Here is a 13,254-nt window from a genome sequence, read left to right as displayed (position 1 = left end):
TCTCCTTCCATACTTTCTATTCTTTTAATCCACTCTTCGGGTATTGCACTTTTAATTATTTCATATTTGTTTATTATTTCTTGTTCACTGTAATCCTCTTTTGCTTCCTCCATTGCATCCACAATAAATTGTGTCGGTAAAAACCCTTCTTTGAATTCATATAAAACGTCTCTCACTCTCGTTATCCCCACTTCCATCCATTTCTTTAAAAACATTTCTTTCTCTTGTTTTAAAATGTTTTTGTTTAAGAAAAGAGGTTGATTTAAAATGTTTTCTCTCCCATGTGGATCATATTCTACTTTGGCAAAAAAATTCCCCCAGGCACTAAAAATTTCTCTATAAAACTCTGGTAATCGTTCTGTCATCCAAATCTTCGTTTTCATCCATAAAATTCCATCCCCCATTTTAAAATTCCCACATTTGTTTAAAAAATATTTCATCGTCTTTTTCCACTCTGGCTTGCCCTCATCTTGTAGGTATTTCTTCACTATTTTCACTCTTAAACTATTTTTTCTTTGTTCCACATCTATTAAACCCAACCCCCCCTTGTCAACTTCCCCTAAAATCGTGTTAAAAGCTATTCTTGCTGGTTTCCCCTCCCATAAAAAGTCAAGAAAACATTTCTTCAATCTCTTTTCTGTCCACAATGGCATCTCCGACACATATAAAACATACCAAAGCTTAGAAACCATTAAAACATTCAATATTAAAACCTTCCCTTTCAAGTTTAATGTTCTCAATTTCCAAAAATTTAACCTTCTCTCTATGTCTGTTACTAGTTGCTCCCATATTTCATCTCTTACTTTCCTCTCATTTTTCCCCATTAACCTGTTAACCTGCAACCCCATTTTTGAAAAATCCCCAGATATGGCATTCCCAAACTGAAACAGATACAGTTCATGAACCCTTTGTACTAAAAGCACAAGTAAGATCTCATTTGAAAGCTGACACCTGGAAGTTTATTGTAAATGTAGAATTAATTATTGTCATAATGGAAAAAAATAGTTATAAATAGCTTCAAAGTTTTGTAAAGTTATTATACATTTATTTTTATGAAACATCTTCATGAAAATAAAATTGAAGTTGGCATTGTAGCAATCTAGAAATGCACTGCAGCTAAAGCCACATGTCTGGCCATGTTATATTTAAAATCTGAAGATGATAAGTCTAAAACTCTGTATTTAGTTCAATGTTTTTCAAGATCATGTCATATGACTTTATTTTGATTAGACTCTAAAATGCAAACTGGTGTTTATTGTCATCTTATAAGCATCTATTCAGTCTATTGCCTCTATTGTTTTGTGATGCAAAAACGAGCCCCATTCAGTCTCAGTCTCCCCTGCACATATTCACACCTCTCCAGCCTGGTTATTGCTCTAAATATGCTTTTCTTTTGTCTGCATTATAATCACTAACGACTAGCAATTCACACTGTTTCAATCCCTCATTTCTTTTATAAAAGTTCTCACTTCACAGTGAAACTGTATCAAATGCCCTTTTTGAAAAACGAAACATTTTAGTAAGCATTCTTATTTAGAAAAAAATCATAAAAATTACACCGAAGTTAGGTAGCAGGTGCTCAGTACTAGCTAGCATGTTAGCTTAGCACACCATCAATACACGACAATTTATGAGAATAAAACTATGTTTGTCTTCCAAACTTACTTTATAGCGCAAGTCGAGTGTTTTAAATAACTTTCTGTAATCTGATTTGGCTTCAGATAAAAAAATCAGATAGAAAATATATTATTTTATTGAATTCTGCACAATTTGAAAGTCTATCTCGATTAGCATTACATTATACATATAATCTATTATTATGAAAATACCTGACATGACTCGAAGAACACAGGTAAATCAAATATCATTGCAATCATGTTTATTGTCTTCAAAACATCTTTATCTGCACTTTACAGCGATCTCGGATAGCTTTGTTTATGTGTCAGGACTTCCTGAATGTCACATGATTATGGCTCTTCTTCATGTGATCCATATATGGACTTTATGTGCTAACAGCGCCCTCACTTTCAGGATGAATTGATAACACAGTATCAGAGTATACAGCGCTCAAAATGATTACATCGACGCATTTGGGTATAAATTCAATAAATATTATTCCTGTCTATAGAAATCTGATGTAAACTTATGAGAATCTATCAATATTTCTCCACATCTGCACATGTTTGAGCTAAAAGCCCTGAGGGACGTTGTTTTGTCAAGCACTGTCATGACGATCGCACGGGAGTTTTTTTCTGAATGAGACCGGCTGAGGCTCATAATTCATATTAAAGGTAACGACTCATTTTTTAATTTCATAACTCCTGACACAAATTAAGACATAACTGTCACTATAAGTTATTCAGAATACAATAGTGATCAAATACTGAAACTTGAGTCTTATATCGTTTTAATGATGTATAGTTTGTCAAGTTAATAACATTAAATATAATAGTAACTTTGAACTATTAAAAAAAAAAACGCTTCAGAGCGCCCACGCACTGGTGAAGGTTAACAGGTTAAAATTCCTAAAATCCTAATTTCTTCCACTTCCTTGAAATTAAAAACATCCCTTAAAACCATTGCTTTACCAAATCTCATATATGCTGTCTTATCTTCATTTACTTTACTCCCAGATCCTTTACAATATTCTTCTACAATCTTCATAACTTCTTTGACACTCTTTCCTTTTACTATTATCGTTGTATCATCAGCATATTGAAAAACCTTCCCTTCAGCTTTGTTTTCCTCAATTTCAATTCCAATTATTTCCTCTTTTTGTTTTATTGCTAATCCTAACGGTTCCGATACAAGTGAATATAATAATGCTGAAAGCGGACATCCCTGTCTTATTGATCTTGTAATTTTAAAACATTCTGTTAAAAACCCATTACATTTTATTCTTGTTAAAGCGCCCTTATATAAAATCTTAATCCATTTGATAAAATCCCCCCCAAAACCAAACTTCTTTAAAACATCATATAAATACCCGTGTTCAACCCTATCAAAAGCTTTTTCAAAATCTAGACTAATTACGTAACCATCTTCCTTTTTTTCTTTCATGTACCATATTGTGTCTCTTATGCTCATTGTAATGTCCGCTATATCCCTTCCTTTTACTCCGTATGCTTGGTTTGTTTCAATTATACTTGGTATTACTTCCTTTAATCTGTTTGCTAAAACCTTTGCTAAAATCTTAAAATCTGTGTTCAGCATCGTGATCGGCCTGTAATTTTTTTAATCTACTTTTTCTCCCTTACTTTTATATATCAGTTTTGTTATCCCCATACCCATTCTCTCATTGACTACTTCTTTTTCAAAAATTTCTTTAAAAACTCCATTTAAAATCTTTGTTAAAATCTCTTTAAAACATATATAAAATTCACTTCCCAAACCATCCATTCCTGGACTTTTCTTTTTATTCAGCTGCTGTATTGCTCTTTCTATCTCTTCTTCTCTGATTGTTTGATCGCATTCTTTTTTATCTTCCTCGCTAATTTTTGCTTTTATCTGATTCAACAATTCCCTTTTTTCGTTTTCTTCTACACCCCTTGTACTAAAAAGATCTTCATAAAAAGTCCTTATTTCTTCTAAAATCTTTTCATTCCCTTCTACAATTTCCCCATTTTCCCCTCTAATCTCTTTTATCGTTTCAGCTTTCCCTTTCTTTTTTTCCAAATCAAAAAAGAACTTTGTGCATTTTTCTCCCTCTACCGTATATTTAGCTTTGCTTCTTAACCTCGCCCCCTCATATTCTTTTTCCTCTATTTCTTTAAATTTTTCCTCCATTTCCTTTATCTTTTGTATATCTTTATTTTCTTTATTCAATTCCACTTCCAAACTTTCCTTTATTTCTTTGTCTTTGTATCTTTTGCATTTGCGTATTATACTACAGTACTTAATCGAGAATTTTTTTATTAAAAACTTTACGTTCTCCCACCATATTCTCTTATCTTCTTCATACATTTCATTTTCCTTTTTCTATAATTTCTTTAACCTTTAAAACATAGTCTTCATTTTCTAAAATTTTTGTATTTAAAACCCATATTCCTGGCCCTCTTTGCACTTTATTCCAGTCCATTTTAAAAAATAAAAACTTGTGATCACTAAAACTTGTGTATTCATACTTAATATTTTCGATAAAATTCTCCACATTCCTCGTACATAAAATAAAGTCGATTCTTGTTTGGCACACAAACTGCCCTACTATTTGTCTCCTTGAAAATTCCTTTTTCCTTTCATTTCTTTCTCTCCACACATCTATCATATTATTTTCTGCCATTAATGCTTTTAATTCTTTTCTCCCTGTATCAGTTTTAAAAACCATTCCTTCTGCCATGTCTTGTTTACTAAAAACCGTGTTAAAATCCCCCATCAATATTATTTCCTTATACTTCTTTAGAGTTTTTCTTAAAACCTTAAAAAACTCTTTCTTTTCCTTCTCCTCAGTTGGTGCATGTACATTTACTAAAATCAATTCTCTTCCTTCATGTTTTGTTTCAACCACCATACATTTCCCCATTGTATCTTTGTATATAATTTTACTTGCTTTAAAAACATCATCCTTCATTAAAAAAGCAACACCTCTCCCAAACCTCCCATCTCCGTTATTGTATAAAATTCCTCCTTCCCATCTCTTTTTGTAATCATTCATCACATTTTCTCTCCAGTTTGTTTCTTGTAGCACAATAATGTCTTCTTTTTTACATATTTCTTTTACATTTTCAAATTTCTTCAAGTCCAAAAGTCCTCTCGCATTAAAAGTCACAACACTTAAAACCATTAAAAAGAAAAGGAATAAATATCTAAAACCCATCATTCTCAGTCTTTCTCCTCCAGATCCTTTAACGCCTCAAACCTATTTGAACATTTCACTTTTTTCCTTGCAGTTTCTATATTTGGCTTTACCTGTAGCGATCTTCTTCGTACTTGTCCTCTCTCCCCTTTTTCCTTCTCGTCCTCCATTCTTATTTCTCCTTCGCTGTCAGTTTCTTTATCTTGTTCTTCTCCTTTTTGTCCATCACTTGAAGATATGTCCATTGGTGTCACTTGAGTGTCCTCTTTTCTTATCTGTTCATCATCCTTTTCACTTTCTTTTTCTCCTTCTCCTTCCTGTCTGTTGTTTGTTCCTTCCTCTGCCTCCAGTGGTTGCGATTCTTCCTCTTCCTGTCTTTCTTCACAATGTCCTTCTTCCTCGTTGTTTCCTTCATGCACCTGTCTGTCCACCTGTTCTTCCCTTCCTCCTACCTCTCGCTCCATCCCGCATTCACATTTATTTAAAATTTCTTGGCAATCCGGGCACCTGACAGCGTTGCAATCTCGTGCAAAATGTCCCCTTTCCTCACACTTATAGCACTTAAAGTCTGGGCAATCTTTCATTAGATGTCCTGGGCTCATACACAGCCGACAGGTCTTCACCTGGTTGCTGTGCATCACCCTAAAGTACTGTGGCCCTTCTGCTGTTTCCAGCTTTGTGCTATAAGGGAGTGATGCCACTTCTCTGGGGAACCTCACCTTCACAAACTTGGTGCCGTCTTCTACGTCAGTGTCCGGATAACACCTTCTTTTGATTTTAGATATGGGGGAAACCCCCCAACCTTCCAATTTGTCCAAAATTTCCTTATCCTCCAGGTAGACAGGCAGGTGCATGAAGGAAACAACGTAATCTTTATTTTGCAGTTTCTTTACTTCACAGTCCACTCCCTTTATTGTCAATCCATCGATTAAAACGTCGCACATTTCTTCCTGTTCCAGTGTCAGTTCATATTCTTTGCCTTGTCTGGGTCTTACAGCCAACACCTTTCCACTTCCGATTTGTTCCGAAACTGCTTTGATTATATCCTCCGCTCTCACTCCACTCACGTTCTCCGTACTCACGATCACTGTTGCCTCGTTTAAATATTTTCTTTCACCAAATCTTTTCCTTGCTCCTTGTTCCTTTCCATTTCCAGCTCCTTGTCGCTTCTCCAGTCCAGTGTCGTTTGCCGTGCGTGTTCCTCCAGCCAGTCCAGTGTCGTTTGCCATTCGTGTTCCTCCAGCCAGTCCAGTGTCGTTTGCCATTCGTGTCTCTCCAGCCAGTTCCGAGTCGATACCAGATAATCCGTCCATTGTGTAAAAAAAAAAGATCAACCACCCTCCAGACAGCGATATGCTGCTGTTAGGTGGTTTTCCCCAAAAAATAAAAAAAACAAAAAAACAAAAGAAAACAAATAAACGAACAATCAAACAAAAAAAATGAACAAACAAAATGGAGGAGAGCCTTCCTCTCCCAACTACAGCCACGTCACTTCCTGTTGCTCACTAGCTCCCTCTAGCGTGCTCAAGGTGGTATGGCCGTAAGCGAAAACTGCTGCCAAAATCGGGCTATTTAAAAGGTTAGAACATTAGTGAAGTAAACTAAAAAGCTTACAGCACCTGGTATTCCCAGGCGGTCTCCCATCCAAGTACTAACCAGGCCCGACCCTGCTTAGCTTCCGAGATCAGACGAGATCGGGCGTGCTGAAGGTGGTATGGCCGTAAGCGAAAACTGCTGCCAAAATCGGGCTTTTTGAAGAAAAATTAAGAGACACTTTCAGGGTTTCTGAAGAAACTCAGAGACTATTTCAGGCTGTTTGAAGAAACAAAGAGACAATGTCCAGCTTTTTGAAGAAGCTCAGTGACTCGGGTTATTCTGTACAAATTTTTTGTCAAAAACCTCTTCTTTCGCTTCCATTTTCAAATAATCATATAATAGTTGAAGAATAAAAAACATCCTTTGCTTAAAAAGTATACATACTGAAACATTCCCCTTTTTTTCTTTTACTATATTCCTTCTTTTCCAAACTATTAATCTTGTAACTGCCAATATCATATTTAAAAAGCTAGCATTATTAGCTTTACCTTTAAACCCAAACAAGAATAATGTTTCCCAATTCTCATCAATTACTTTCTCTTCTACTCCCAATTTTCTAACCATTCCTTTCAATTTTTTAATAAAGCATTTCAACTTTATGCATTTAAAAAATAAATGTAATACTCCTTCATCCTCTATTGTACATACTTTGCATTTTGCATCCATTGCTGCACCAATCTTACTGTTACGTTTTGCGTGGAAGCAAAGGCAGTAGGCGGATCTAAATGCAGCAGTAGACTTTAATAATACAAACTAGGGAAAACTCAGAACAGGCAAGACACTCGAAAATACATACATTCAATAACTGACCAAGAACAAAAGAGCAGACAGGATTAAATACACAGACGGGATGAGGGAACAAGACACAGCTGGGGCAAATCAGAACACAGGTGAATAAACTGAACACTAACAAGGAGCGGGAAAACTGGGAACAGGACTGAACCAAATACACAATGACGGGGAAAACTCAGGGAAACAGATACAGAACAGACATAACTATAACATTATCCCCCCCTTCCATAAGGCGTGTCCCCGCGCCGAATAAACATCAAATAGGGGCGGGAGGGTGGGCGCCCTGGAGGCTGACGAGGGCGTGGCTTGCCCGGAACAGGAAGCCTCCAGGGCGGAGCAGGACGTGACGGCGGCCAGGGCGGAGCAGGATGAGGCGAAGGCCAGGGCGGAGCATGACGTGGTGAAGGCCAGGGTGGAGCATGGCGTGGCGAAGGCCAGGGCGGAGCATGACGTGGTGAAGGCCAGGGTGGAGCATGGCGTGGCGAAGGCCAGGGTGGAGCATGACGTGGTGAAGGCCAGGGCGGAGTAGGATGAGGCGAAGGCCAGGGCGGAGCATGACGTGGTGAAGGCCAGGGTGGAGCAGGACGTGGCGAAGGCCAGGGTGGAGCATGGCGTGGCAAAGGCCAGGGCGGAGCACGATGAGATGGTGGCCAGGTCGGAGCAGACTCAGACGAGGATGAGGACCATGTCGACGTCGTCTCCATGGCCCTCACGGAGTACCTTCTGCCCCCCCCCAAAAAATACTTGGGGAAATCCTCGGGAGGAACCTCCAGGTGGTAAAAGGGTTCCGGGCAAGCCTCCCGGAGCTTGAAGGGCGCAGGCAGGACGAGGCGCAGAGGCGGGGCCGGCAGGGCGAGGCGCAGAGGCGGGGCCGGCAGGGCGAGGCGCAGAGGCGGGGCCGGCAGGGCGAGGCGCAGAGGCGGGGCCGGCAGGGCGAGGCGCAGAGGAGGGGCCGGCAGGGCGAGGCGCAGAGGCGGGGCCGGCAGGGCGAGGAGTCTGGGAACGCCCTTCGGAGCCTGGCGAGGCAAACGAGACCTCCTTCTCCTCCTGCGACGATGCGTCACTGGGCTTGACTCACTTGACTCGGTAGACTCACTTGACTCGGTAGACTCACTTGACTCGGTAGACTCACTTGACTCGGTAGACTCACTTGACTCGGTAGACTCACTTGACTCGGTAGACTCACTTGACTCGGTAGACTCACTTGACTCGGTAGACTCACTTGACTCGGTAGACTCACTTGACTCGGTAGACTCACTTGACTCGGCGGCACTTGACTCACTTGACTCGGCGGCACTTGACTCACTTGACTCGGCGGCACTTGACTCACTTGACTCGGCGGCACTTGACTCACTTGACTCGGCGGCACTTGACTCACTTGACTCGGCGGCACTTGACTCACTTGACTCGGCGGCACTTGACTCGGCGGCAATTGACTCACTTGACTCGGGAAGCGCGGTCTCACTTGACTCGGCGGCACTTGACTCGCTTGACTCGGCGGCAATTGACTCGCTTGACTCGGGAAGCGCGGTCTCACTTGACTCGGCGGCACTTGACTCGGGTTCGTCGAGGCTGAAGCGACGTGCGGGTTCGGAAGACAGAAGCTCAGCCTCAGGCATGTCGATCTCGGCAGGAAGAAGCTCAGGCATGTCGGTCTCGGCAGGAAGAAGCTCAGGCATGTCGTGGAAAGCGGGCTCGACTCGGTTCACGTGAAGCGCAGGCTTGTGGAGCGTGGTCTCGGCTGAGCAGCTGAAGTGAAGCGCGGGCGCGACCGGGCTGACGTTAAGCGCAGGCTCTCGCAGCTTCTCCTCCACGCCCACAGTAAACGGGGAACCGCTCCACAACAGGGCCAGGTCAACGTACCATTCTAAAGATCCGTGAGGACCAGGTTCGGGCATCAGAGACCGGAGTGGTTCCGATAATCCTCCGCGGAAGAAGATCTTCAGGCCGTGGGTGTTCATTTGCGCGAGATATGCCAGCTCGAGGAATTCTGCGACATAATCCTCGATGGCGCGATTCTCCTGGCGAAGACGGAGGATCTGGACATCAGGACTCCAGGTAGGCATGGCTGCTAGATCCTAGTGGGTCAGTTATTCTGTTACGTTTCGCGTGGAAGCAAAGGCAGTAGGCGGATCTAAATGCAGCAGTAGACTTTAATAATACAAACTAGGGAAAACTCAGAACAGGCAAGACACTCGAAAATACATACATTCAATAACTGACCAAGAACAAAAGAGCAGACAGGATTAAATACACAGACGGGATGAGGGAACAAGACACAGCTGGGGCAAATCAGAACACAGGTGAATAAACTGAACACTAACAAGGAGCGGGAAAACTGGGAACAGGACTGAACCAAATACACAATGACGGGGAAAACTCAGGGAAACAGATACAGAACAGACATAACTATAACACTTACACAGTCTCATTTCATTCCACAAACAATTATGTCTTAACAAAAAATCAAAATTCTCTAAAATAGGACTTTTCCACCATGACCTTAGAGTTTGCCATAATTCTTTTGTTTCCAAATTAGGATATAGTCTGTGCCAATACTCTTCTGCCTTTGGTTTCTTAAAAACATCTTTACAAAAACAGGAATAAAAAAACCTTTATTTTAATTCATTAAAAGCATGTTGTTCGTCATTGATTTCAACACTGACCTCCATTCTATCACCTGCACTTGTTCCTGGTTTCCCTTCCAAAACCTGCATCCAGTCTTTTGGTATGATGTCTTTCATTTTCCCATATTGATCTTCTAAAACTACATTACTTTCTTCTTCATAATTTTCTTCAATTGCATCTCTTATCCCTTGTATCGGCAAAAAAACAGGTACCACTTCATACATGATATCTTTAATTTGTCTCAACCCCGCATTATACCACTTTTTAAAAAATATTGTGTGATCCCCAATCTTAAGTGATTTATTTAAAAACAGTGGTTGTCTTAAAATCTCATCTTTATTCAAAGATGTACAAACAACATGCTTTCCATACTCTCCCCATGCTCTTAAGACTTCTTTATAATATTCCGGAATTCTATTCATCATATGTTCTTTTAATTTCATCCATAAAACACCATCTCCTATTTGGCCACATTGGTTTAAAAAGAAACTCATTACTTCTTTCCAAGCATATTTATCATCATTCCAATATTTTTTAATTACTTTTATTCTTATGCTCTTCATTCTCATTAAAGGATCCAACAGTCCTAGCCCTCCATCCTCAACTTTCCCAATTAGAGTATCATATGCAATTTTTGCCGGTTTGCTTTCCCATAAGAATTTAAGCATTAAGCTTTTTATTTTTTTATATACTTCTAATGGCATGCTTACAGATCCCAAAACATACCACATTTTTGATAAAAACAAAGAATTCAAAACCAAAACCTTCCCTTTTAAAAACAATCCTCTTAATCTCCAAAAATTCAACCTCTTTTCCATTCCTTGTAAAACCTCCTCCCATACCAACTTCCTTATTACATATTCATTTTCTCCAACTCTTATTCCTAAAATTCCCATACTTTCTTTCTGTTCTTTAAATGGAATTTTGACTGGCAATTCATTCATTTCCCCAATCCTCATATATGTTGTTTTTTCTTTATTAACTTTTGCCCCTGTTCCTCCACAATATTTCCCAAAAACCTCCATCACTTTTTCGACACTTTTAATGTCTTTAATAAACAACGTTGTATCATCAGCATACTGATATATCTTATGTTCTTTTTTTCACCTTTTATCACTATTCCTTTTATACTCTTTTCCATTTCTATTGCCTGTCCCAAAGTTTCAGACACTATAGTATACAGCAATGCCGACATAGGACATCCTTGGCGGATAGATCTCGTTACTTTAAAATCTTCAGTTAAAAACCCATTCACTTTAACACAACTTGAAATGTCTGCATACATACATTTTATCCATTTAATAAAATTCTCCCCAAATCCAAACCTCTCCATTACATGTATCAAATATTTATGCTCCACCCTGTCAAACGCTTTTTCTAAATCTACACTTATTATATAACCATTTTCTTTTGCATCCCTCATATACCATATCAAATCTCTTATACTGTTAGTTATATCAGAAATATCTCTATTTAAAACAGCATATGCTTGATTAGTCGTGATTATATTAGGCACAACTTTTTTTAATCTATTGGCTAGGACTTTCGTTAGTATTTTATAATCAATGTTTAACATACTAAGTGGTCTGTAATTTTTTAAATCCCCTCTATCCCCCTTTCTTTTGTATATTAACTTAACTACTCCCCTCTTCATACTTTGCGTTAATTCACCCTTCTCCATAATATCAATATATACTTCATTTAATATTGGACATAGGGTATTTTTAAAAACCTTATACAAATCTGCTGATAAACCATCTATTCCTGGAGTTTTACCATTTCTTAACTGATCAATTGCTGTTTCTATTTCCTCCTCTGTAATATCACTCCCACACATTTCTCTATCTTCCTTGTTCACTTTACTTTTTATTTTCTCTAATAAAAATCCCTCATCCTCTGCACTTACCTCATTTTCTGTAAAAAGATCTTTATAAAAATCTTTTAATTTCATTTAATATTCCTTCTTTATCTTCCACTGTCCTCCCATCTTGTGTGTTAATATTTTTAATTATGTCTGCTTCCTGTCTATTTTTCTCTAATTCATAAAAATATTTAGTACTTCTTTCTCCTTCTATTATGTTTTTAGCTCTACTCCTTATTATTGCTCCCTTACACTTTTCTCCCTCTATATTCTTCATTTTTTCTTGTAATTCTATTATCTTATCAATGTTTTTCTCTCCACTAGTTATTTTCCTCATTTCTTTATCCCATTCTTTTTTAACTTTGTTTTCTGTCAATCTTTTAGCTCTCTGTACTTTTTTAGAGTAATGTATCGAAAACCTCTTTATTCTATTTTTCAAACAATCCCACCAAAAACTTTTTTCCTTTTCAAACATCTCATCATTCACACTACTTATTATTATACTTTCTATTTCTGTTCTGTAAATTCCCATTTTTAAAAGTTCTGTATTTAACATCCACGTCCCCTTCCCTTTGGTAACCTCATTAAAATCCATCGTTATCCATAAAAAAGTCATGATCACTTTCACTATACATTTTATACACTGCTTTTGATACATTGTATAAGTCTTTTCTCTCACATAATAATAAATCTATTCTACTTTGTTTTAAATCTCCCTCAACAATTTGCCTTCGTGAATAATCCCTTTTAAAACCATTTCTCTCTCTCCACACATCAACCAAATCATATTTCCTCATCATATTATATAATTCATTTCGCCCTCTATCAGCTCTAAAAACCATTGACTCATCTATATCAATTCTCTGCAGAGCTGTATTGAAATCCCCTACCAAAAAAATATTTTCTTGTTTCTCCATTACACTACTTAGTCTTTTATAAAAATCAAACTTTTCACTTTCCTCATTTGGTGCATGAATGTTACACACTTTTATTTCTCTCCCTTTGTGTACTAATTTAATCATTATTATTCGACACCTTGTGTCTTTATATTCTATTTTGTTTTCCTCAAATATCCCTCTTTTAATTAATCTTGCTACGCCCCTCTTCCTCGACAAATCACAATTCATATATATTTCACCATCCCAATAAGTCTCTTGTAAGCATAGTACATCACATTTTTTGGTCAAAACCATCAAATTCTCCATTTTCTGAATTTTTGTTAAACCCCTTGCATTCAATGATGCAAAACATAATGAACTCATTTGTAAACAAAAAAAATAAAAAATAAATAAGAAAAAACAAAAACCCAGCCATCAATCAATGTTAGCTTCTTAATTCTCTCTTCTCCTCTTTCGTCTTCTCAATCTTTCCCTTTAATTCTTCTCTTCTTATCTTTTGTTTTTTCAGTACCTGTTCAATGTTTATACCTGCATCTTTCAGTCTTGATTTTGCACCTTTGCTCAAGTTTTCTTTCCCTTTACTTTTAACTCCATTGCTCCTTTCACCCATTTCCCCTTCTCTTACCTCACTCGAGTTCTTGGTTTCTTTGTCTTCTGGTCTTTCTTCACTTTCTCCTTTTTTATCA

General features: G+C 38.2%; 1 non-coding gene across 1 annotated transcript; it reads right to left on the bottom strand.

Annotated features, from left to right (window-relative positions):
* Positions 1-6,399: 6,399 nt before the first annotated feature.
* On the bottom strand, positions 6,400-6,518 carry LOC130100122 (5S ribosomal RNA). Its single transcript, XR_008808763.1, has one exon. It is a non-coding gene; the product is annotated as a 5S ribosomal RNA (ribosomal RNA).
* Positions 6,519-13,254: the final 6,736 nt, after the last annotated feature.

Source organism: Rhinichthys klamathensis, unplaced genomic scaffold, assembly GCF_029890125.1.
Source record: "Rhinichthys klamathensis goyatoka isolate OS25496 unplaced genomic scaffold, OSU_Roscu_1.1 h1tg000236l_1, whole genome shotgun sequence".
Classification (NCBI taxonomy): domain Eukaryota; kingdom Metazoa; phylum Chordata; class Actinopteri; order Cypriniformes; family Leuciscidae; genus Rhinichthys; species Rhinichthys klamathensis.
The sequence above is the reverse complement of the archived record's forward strand: the minus strand, read 5'-3'. Positions and strand labels throughout refer to the sequence as shown.